At 51.1% G+C, this 8,955-nt stretch overlaps 2 long non-coding RNA genes across 4 annotated transcripts in view; one reads left to right on the forward strand and one right to left on the reverse strand.

Moving 5' to 3' along the window:
* Positions 1–2,964: 2,964 nt before the first annotated feature.
* Positions 2,965–8,632, forward strand: LOC133226877 (uncharacterized). Its single transcript, XR_009729649.1, has 2 exons — positions 2,965–4,482; positions 7,770–8,632. It is a non-coding gene; the product is annotated as an uncharacterized LOC133226877 (long non-coding RNA).
* LOC133226878 (uncharacterized) overlaps positions 6,596–8,955 on the reverse strand; it is a 7,882-nt gene continuing 5,522 nt past the window's right edge. For 2 of the 3 annotated variants that reach the window (XR_009729651.1, XR_009729653.1), the window contains one exon: positions 6,596–6,771. This is a non-coding gene — a long non-coding RNA (uncharacterized LOC133226878). Of the gene's footprint in view, positions 6,772–7,735; positions 8,124–8,955 lie in introns of those variants that run through there. The other variant, XR_009729650.1, reaches the window with a different exon arrangement.

Consider the following 8,955-nt stretch of genomic DNA (forward strand, 5'->3'; position numbering starts at 1 on the left):
TCCAGCTCTTTGCGACCCTATGGACTGTAGCCCACCCACCAGGCTCCTCTGTCCTTGGGGATTCTCTAGGTAAGAGTCTTAGAGTGGGTTGCCAGACCCTCCTCCAGGGGATCTTCTTGACTCAGGGATTGAACCTGTGTCTCTTAAGTCTCCTGCATTGGCAAGTGGGTTCTTTACCACTAGGGCTACCTGGAGGCAGCCCTAGTGGTAAAGAACCTGCCTGCCAATGCAGGAGAGATGTCAGAGACTCACGTTCCATCCCTGGGTCGGGAATATCCCCTGGAGGAAGGCATGGCAACACACTCCAGTATTCTTGCCTGGAGAAGCCCATGGTCAGAGGATCCTGGCGTGCTACTGTCCACTGGGTTGCAAAGAGTCGGACACAACTGAAGCAACTTGGCATGCACACACAATGTATTACACTGTACTATTCTTGTAAAAAATACCAACATCTGGATGCTCCTGAGCCTTGGTTTCCTTCTCTGTCATGTTTCTGCCCCAAAGCTGGTGTAAGTCCCTACATAAGAGGCAGGGCATGGAAGAGTGTTGCAGGTGGGGTCAGGGGCATAAGCAATGGTGTGGAAGCTGAAAAGGGCAGGGTGTGATGTGGGGTATGGTGAGAAGTCTGTAGGTCTTGGTGGGGGCGGGGGTAACACATTGAAAGATGGCCTCTCTCTTTTTTTATACTTTATTTTAGGTTGTACTGGGTCTTCATTGCTGCACGTGGGCTTTGCTTTCTCTAGTTGCGGTGACCAGGGTCTTGTTGCAGAGTCCAGGCTCTAGGCAGACAGGCTTCAGTAGTTGCTCTAGAGTGTGGGCTCAGTAGGTGAGGCACACAGTCGCAGCACGTGAGATCTTCCCCTGCCAGCAATCAAACCGGTGTCCTTTGCATTGCATGGCAGATTATTAACTACTGGGCTACCAGGGCAGTCCCTGCCTCTTTCAGTTGGTGAAAACCCAAAGTCTGGTGCCTGGATTATAGCATAGCTCAGAAGACCCCTCCCACACCCCGCTAGGGAGCCCCATGGCGAGAGGCCCAGCCTTGACACCCAGCCACGCCTCCCAGCCACAGGGGTAGCAGTGAGCAGGCTGCCCAGCTCTTGAGGCTCTCGGCTCCATTCCAGTCTGGGTTTGGTGGGGCTGTACTGGGAGTGCAAGGTGATTGGGGTCCAGTGGATGCACTTTGGTTCCCTAGATTTGTGGTTAAGTGAACAAAGTATGCAGAAGGTCAGGAAGGAGAACTTGCAAAAGGAAAGTAAGAGGCAACTACCATTTGCTGAGCAGCGACTACTTCCAGGACGGACTGTGGACTTCATCTCAGATCACAGCCACCCAGAGAAGCAGGGATCAGGAGGAGCGTGTCCACTTCATGGAACCCAAAACTGGCTCAGAAAATGATGCCTTTTCCCAAGATCACACAGCCAGCGGGCGACAGAACTGGACCTCATGGCCTATTCTGCTTGTTCTGAAGCACAGGCTTTTCTTGAAGGGCCAGGAGAAGAGAAAGGAAAAGAGAAGGAAGGCAAAATAGAGAGAGGCCCAGCAGAAGAGAGAGTCACACTGAGAGGAAAATAAAGAGAGGCAAAAATAAAAACCAAGAGTGGAAAGAGCGTGAGGCCACATCTGAGCCTGCAGTGGGTCCGCGGGGAGCCGCAGAGGGCGGGAATGGGCGGAAACCGGCTCATGGAACCTGGATCCAAGAACCCTGCTTGGCCTGAGACCTGGTGGCAAAGCTCTCACCTCAAGATCCTGAAAAGGGGGAGGCTGGCATGGGGGCAGCAGGGTCTGCAGCAGGGCCGGATGGCCAGGGGCTGCCAAGCAGGGCCCTTCACACACCGTCCAGCTCAAATAACCACCGTGGCCACGGGGGCTGGCAGGCCCTTGCTCCCGACGTGCAGAGCAGCAGGCCCGGGAGGTAGGAGCAATGACCAGGCCTTCCTGGAACACTGGTTATTTCTTAGGAAAAACTCCTAATGTGACCTGTTAATAGGGTGGCTTCCCAGTTTATTGTTCAAACTGGGACATTCTGAAGTGAGCTCAGACAGATAAGTGTGGCCTCTGACCGCTAAGGCCCCACATGGTCGGGCCTGGCCCTTTCCTGCTGCAGCTGCCCCCTCCCCAGGCTCTCTACGCCCCCTCCTCAGGTCTTCCTCTGCAGACACTCTGGAGCGGGCCTCACCTTGTCTGGAGCACCCTGTCCCGTGCTCTTCCGGTCTCCACACCCCTCCGTTGCTCCTGCTCACCCCGAGAACCCAGCCCAAGCCACGCCAGTGCCCTTGGTGAGCCATTCAGTACCTTCTGTGCTTTTCCTTCACGGCTCCAATCACAATCACAATAATCAAAGAAATTCATAATTAACGCGTTTGAGTGTTTTAAAGTCTGTTTCCCTTCCTAAGGGCGGGGCTGGGTCTGACTTGCCCTCGGTTGTATCCTGAACACCCAGCCAAAAGCCTAACTGAAGCCAGTGCATAAGTGAGGAAATCACCTCCCAGGGCCCCCAGATGGCCAGAGGTGTGTGTCTGTCTTGTATTTTGGGGTTCTTCCCTATACTAGGAGAGGAAGGAGCTAATCCTTCTTGGGCACCATGTGCACTTCTGACTTCTTCCCCAGGCTCTGAGCCCCCATGGGGAGAAATCTGCCCCCTTTTTAATCTAGTCCATCTGTGGTGGACATGACTAAGAGACTTTCACTTATCTCTTCCCCAGTCTCTATCCTAGTTTAGGGCCTGAACAAGGGACTCAAGTTGGACTTTCTGATGAGTCATGACAACATAAATATGACTAGAGTGATAGGATCACAGAAAATCATGAGATAATATGCAAATGTTGAGTCCAGGCCCGTGGGTACCACAGGCACAAAAAATGCTAGTGTCTCTTCTTTAAGAGGTTCTTGTCCAACCAATCTTTTTTTTTTTTAGGGTTTTTTTTGTTGTAGGGTTTTTTTTTTTTGTTTTTTTTTTTTAGTGTACCATTCAGATTTTAGTATATTCACAAAGTTGTACAACCATCACTACTAATTCCACAATATTTTCATTACTCTAAAAAGAAACTCCATTCCCAATAGCATTCATGCCTCCTTTTCCCTTCTCCTCAGCCCCTGGCAACCACCAGCCATCTTATTTTAAAGACAGGGAAACAGGCTCAGAGAGGGCAGTGCCCAGAGCCAGGACCAGAGGCCAGGCCTCCTGACACCCTGTCTGCTTCGTGTCTGAGCTCTCTCTGGAGGCTTCCAGTGTTCTCTGGTGACTGGCATGAAAAGGCTGTTTAGCAAAGGCCCATTAAATTGAGGCTAACAGGTAAGATGAGACTAGACCATCTGGAGTTATGCCCAAAACCTGCCTGTGCCTGGAATAGATCTGAGGGCTTTTGAGGGGCAGAAGACATACCTAGACAACATCTCTAACTGGTATCCTGCTTCCTACAATAGCCAGTATCCTTTCATAGCTGGGGGTGTCTTCCCCCAGTCGACCACATGGCCTCCTCTGTGGTCAGAGTAGGCTCAGAGTAGGCATGAGGAAGCAGGGGCCAGACTTCCCAGGTTTCCCACTGTTTTTAGGACCCCAGAAAGCTGAGTCAGCCTATGAACACAGCGTGTACATCTTCCTATGGTAATTTAGCAGTTTTCACATTCCATGCCTTAGCCAAAATGGAAAATGAAAGAAAGGGAAAAAAGGCAGTGCTATGTTTTAAAGTGGCCTTAGCTCTGTGAGTTCTAACATGGGAAACTGCTGTCCATGATGTCATGGGCCCTGAGGCCCTCTGGGCATTGTTACTGACACTTCACGTGGTAGGCTGGGCCCCCGATCCACACATTCCTCTTGCCAGAGCTGTGTGAGCCTGTGGGTCCATCTACAAGCCTGGGCCAGACCCTCTGAGCCAGGATGGAGCCAGGCACTGGGCAGACAGGGGGCACCCTCTGGTAAGAGTCCAGTTCAGCTCCTTGCTCTGTCATCCAGAGGTCTCTGAGGTCTTCCCCTCATGGGATCTGCAGCTGCCCTGAGAAACGGAGGGTCAGCACTCTGCTCTGTGTCTGTCCATGGGGCAGCAGAGTGGTGTGGCGCCCTGCTCCCGGTCACATGGTTGGGGAGTGCTGGCCTTGCCCATCACTATGGGAGCCCTGCCCTCTCTGAATGTTATGAGGAGAGAGCATGGTCCTTGCCCACGGCAGCCAACAGACTGAGACTGTGGGGGCTGTGGGGAGAGCACTTGGTCAAGGCCAAGTCTTCATTTTACGGCGTGGAAGAAACTGAGAGGGCAGGGGCGGGCCCAAGGTCACGGAGACAATCCACAGGCCGGGCAGGGCTGGATGCAGGCTCTGGACTCCTGGCGGGGAGCATTTCTGACTCTATCTGCACTTAAGCAGTTCCGTTGGGGCGGAAGCTCTGCTGTTCCGGAAGAGACGCCAGGCCTTTCCAGAATCCGGTCTGAATCAGGATCTGCTGTCAAGGCTTAGTCCTCAGGGAACCACTGCTGGCAAAGGGAGGTGAGGTATTGATTATGGCTGGGGCTGGGGGAGTGTGGCTGAGGCCTGGAGGTGGGGAGAGAAGGGATGGGAAAGGGCGGTGGAAGTTTCTCCGAGAGACAAACTGAAGGCACATTTATTTTTGAAGGCACATTTATAAATTATTAGAAAAATTTTCTAATTTTTCTGCAGTGCTAAAGTTCATTTTTCCTATTTAAAAGTAATAAACTACTTATGGGGCATGGTCTGGAAATCCAGGGTTGTCTCAGTCCTGACTGGCAAGCCTGGTGAACCTGGGCAAGCCCTCACCACTCTCTGGGCCTGTTTTGGAAATGCTGGTAAATAAGGTTGCCCCATGAAAAGTAAATGAATCCAAAGACTCCCTGGCTCAGGACACAGCTCTTTGGCCTGGACATCAGAGCTGTTCATCTGTCCAAAGGAAGAACGCAGCAACCCAGAAGTGAGGTATCTAGAGAAAATCCAAGGTTCAGAGACTCCCACTTGCGCTGTGCACCCATTCAGCACGGTCCAGAAGGTAGGCATTGTCTAAGGGCCATGCCCATCCCAGTCCCTGCAGAGGGCCTCTCTGCTTGGAGTGGAGACGGTTCACCAGTCTTACCAAGGTCTGAGTGATCTGCCCTCTGCCCCAGCCCTCCTTGCCCAGGTTCCACGCCCACCAGGCAATGGCTCTCAGACACCCGGCTCCCTCCCAGGAGGGAAGGAAACTGGGGAGGGGACAAGAGCACTCCTGTTAGGAGAAACAGAGGTGGCCTGATATCAGTCTTAATAGTGTTGGGAGGTGGCAGTGATCGTGAGTGACGGTTAGAGCCAGCTGTCCAACCTCCCCGGGTGTCTTGAGAAAAGTCAATGTCAGGACAGCCAGATGAGGGCCAGACTCCACGCTCGTCAATCACCCGGGACCTGTCACCCAGTAAAAGGGTTATCTCATTTTAATATGTGTATATTGTTTAGGGCATTGCCTGGTATAAGATAAGAAGTTAATAAAAACTGCTAAGTGAAAATTAATGGTGGCCAGTCTGGACAGATGGGTGGAGTTGTGGATCCACAGAGGGAAGGGTGCCTTGGTCCTGCCACCTGTCCAGCTGGAGCCTCGTCTCTCTGAGACTCAGCTCACATAACCTCTTCCTCCCAAGAGCACCTGGCTGACAGTTCTGAAAATGCTCTCTGGTCTTCCATCTCACCGCCCCTCTGATGTCTGGGCTGGGGAAGGATCATGGCTTTCCATCTCTGAATTACGGCCCCACCCACCACCTATCAGAGCTTCCTTGGTGGCTCAGTGATAAAGAATCTGCCTGCAATGCAGGAGATCCAGGTTAAATTCCTGGGTCAGGAAGGTCCCCTGGATGAAGGAAATGACAACCCACTCCAGTATTCTTGCCTGGGAAATCCCACTGATAGAGGAGCTTGGCAGGCTATAGCCCATGGGGTCACAAGAGTCAGACACGACTTACTGACTAAACCACTAACTATCACTTACCACCCACCAGCTCTGAGTTCTAAACCTCAGAGGCCTGGAATTCTAGGTCAGCCTGGGACCCCATAATGTCAGAACTGGAAGGACTTCAGTATGCACCTTGCTGACCCCTCCTCCAGTACACACATGGGGAAAATGAGGTGCAAAAGGGGCAAGAGATCCCCTCCCACCCTGCAACTCCCATTTGCATAGTCAGGGAGCCCAAGGCTGGGCTGGAGCTGGGGACAAGCCTCGTGCTTTTTCCCAGCCTCCTCTGGTCTCCGCAGGTCCCCAGAGGCCACTCCAGAGACTATGTTTCATATCTCCCGTGGCCACATCTCACCTGGTCTTTGTTTGCTCCGTCCTCTGTGGCTCTGTCTGGGATAATTCTCTCTGAGTGGGGTCAGCCCTCTGGGAGTAGGCAGCTAACGAGCTTCAGATGTCCAGGACAAACTGCCTCACGGAAGGCAGATGCTGAGATGCTCACGCTGATTGTGGACACCAGCCACAGGTGGTGGCTCAGAGAGGTCTCCTCCTCTTCCCTTTACAGGGTGCTTCATTCTCCACTTGGAAGCAGCAGGTGCCAGGTTCACCCCCGAAACCCTGACTGGGGTGTCTATTTCAAGGAGGTCTGGAAAAGGGCAGGGAGGCTGGAGGACAAAGGCATTTTGATCATTTGGGAATTTATTTCTTTTTCTTTCAAAGTTTTTCTGATCTTTACACTGAGGTAGCAGGATGGATGGGAAGGGAGGCCGGCAAGCTGCTTGTTGATGGCCAGCTCTGTGCATGCTCCGGGCTGGGCACAGAAGTCATCTTCTCCAACCCTCACAGGCTCCCTGCAAGATTAGGACTGTCACCATCCGCTTTACAATGAGGAAAACTGATCTAAATATCAGAGAGAAGTGAGGCGGTGTGTCCAGGGTCACACAGCCTCTGAATGGCCAAAACTAGAGTTTCAACTCATTTCTGTCAGAGTCTAGATTCTTCCCTACAGCAAGCTGAGATGTTTCCAGAAGACCAGGATGGTGTATTATGGTCTCAAAGCTACATGAATGGTGAGGGCTTGTGGGCTGCCCTGGTGTTTCAGGCACCAAGGCTGCCTTTGCAGCTGACTCACTCTTCCATTGTCACAGGGCAACAGATTTCATATTCACAGAATGCGGGGGTCATCATCGCAAATTCAGGTGAGGTAATCCTAATTGCTGTAATTACATCCTCAGACGTGCCTGGAACACATTCTGGGCACCAGACCCTGTGCCAGGGGTGTTCCACTGGTTAACTGGTAAGAGCTTGGATTCTAGCTGTGTGACCCTAGGCAAGTTACTCTGCCTCTCGGTGCCTTCATTTCCTCATCTGTGAAATGAGGATAGTATTAGTTCCTATCACATGGTGTTATGAAGTGAAATTAGTTAATATCTGTAGAGGGCTTAGAAGAAGGCCTGGCACAGAACACATACCCAGCACAAGTGTTAACTGATACTGAGCTCAACCTTGGGAGACGGGTGTTGAGATTTTCCTTGAAGCCAGGGGTGGAGATTGAGGTGATGCACTGCAGTGATTCTCAAATTCAGTGTGCATCAGAATCACCTGGAGAGTTCATTAAAGTGTGGAGGGCTGGGTCTGCCCCCAGAGTCTCTGGTTCAGTAAGTCTGGATTGGGGCCTGAGAATGTGTGTTTCTAGCATGTTCTCAGGTGAAGCTGATGCTGCTGGTCTGGTGACCCTACTCTGAGAAGCAGCACTCTAGCAGACCTGCGTTGTCCCAGGCCAGCTAGGACTATCGATAGCAGAGGCTCAGTAAGTAATTGTCACCCTGTTTATTTAACTTCAATGCAGAGTAGCGTGAAATGCCAGACTGGTTGAGTTACAAGCTGGAATCAACATTTCTGGGAGAAATATTAACAACCTCAGATATGCAGATGATACCACTCTAATGGCAGAAAGTGAAGAGGAACTAAAGAGTCTCTTGATGAAGATTAAAGAGGAGAGTGAAAAAGATGGCTTAGAACTCAACATTAAAAAAATAACTAAGATTATGGCATCCGGTTCCATCATTTCATGGCGAATAGATGGGGAAACGTGGAAGCAATAACAGATTTTCTCTTCTTGGGCTCCAAAATCACTTCTGATGGTGACTGCAGTCATGAAATTAGAAGACGCTTGCTTCTTGGAAGGAAAGCTATGACAAACCTAGATAGCATATTAAAATGCAGAGATATCAGTTTGCGGACAAAGGTCAATATAGCCAAAGCTATGGTCTTTCCAGTAGTCACGTATGGATATGAGAGTTGGACCATAAGGAAGGCTGAGCTCTGAAGAATTGGTGCTTTTGAATTGCGGTGCTGGAGAAGACACTTGGACAGCAAGGAGGTCAAACTAGTCGATCCTAAAGAAAATCAACCCTGAATATTCATTGGAAGGACTGATGCTGAAGCTGAAACTCCAATACTTTTGGCACCTGATGCGAAGAGCCAACTCATTGGGAAAGACCCTGATGCTGGGAAAGTTTGAAGGCAAAAGGAGTAGAGGGTGGCAGAGGATGAGATAGTTGGATAGCATGACTGATTCAATGGACATGATTTTGGGCAAACTCCAGGAGACAGTGAGGGACAGGGAGGCCGGGTGTGCTGCATGGGGTCACAAACAGTCAGACACAACTTAGCAACTGAACAACAACAAATAAATAACTTGGCATGTGAGTGAGTGAGTGATGATTACAGGGAGTGGAAGGGGTGTTGGACCAGGAGCCCCAGGATTCTGGTCCTGAATTTGCTCCCACCTCTCTATGGGACTTGACCATGTTCCCCTGCAGCCTCGGTTTCCTCCCCTGTAAAACAGGGGTATCTATAATCCTTCCTCACTGATGTCTGTGAGGATGAAAGAAGGCCTGGAACAACTCCGACACCCAGGCAAGAGTGGCAAGCATGGTCTCTGAAGGTGATGGGCTCTGGGAACTGCTCACTGTGACCCTTACTGCTGTCCGTCTTTGCTCCCAACACCAAGGGCTGCAGCCCATCTCTTT

The sequence above is a fragment of the Bos javanicus genome, chromosome 15, assembly GCF_032452875.1.
Source record: "Bos javanicus breed banteng chromosome 15, ARS-OSU_banteng_1.0, whole genome shotgun sequence".
In the NCBI taxonomy this organism is placed as follows: Eukaryota; Metazoa; Chordata; class Mammalia; order Artiodactyla; family Bovidae; genus Bos; species Bos javanicus.